Here is a 439-nt window from a genome sequence, read left to right on the forward strand (position 1 = left end):
AATCAGAACGCCGTGGCCCAAGTAATGGAGCAGATGATGCAGCTGCTCAGCCCAATAGCTAGTCGCCTAGAGGCACTTGAGAGGAACCAAGCCGAAGGACGTTCGGAGTCATCCCCAAGAGTCGACACTCCTCCACCACCACTAACAACAGTCGCCAAGCCAGCAGCCCGCAAGAATAAGTTTCCCGACCTAGAGCGTTTTGATGGGACACGTGATAACTACCTAGGTTAGAAATTTGAGTGCAAAGGGAAGCTAGAGTACGACTACGCCATGTTCCCAACGGAGGACGCAAAGGTCCGATACGTGCTCAGTCGAACGAAGGGCAAAGCAAATCAGGTCCTTCTTCCCTAGGTGCTTAAGAATAAGGAACGAACTACGGCCGGCCTATAGGAGCACATGGATACTCACTTCTAAGACGTGCACTAGTAGCAGCGTGCGC

This window comes from Exserohilum turcica (genome assembly GCF_000359705.1).
Source record: "Exserohilum turcica Et28A unplaced genomic scaffold SETTUscaffold_2, whole genome shotgun sequence".
NCBI classification, from domain to species: Eukaryota; Fungi; Ascomycota; class Dothideomycetes; order Pleosporales; family Pleosporaceae; genus Exserohilum; species Exserohilum turcicum.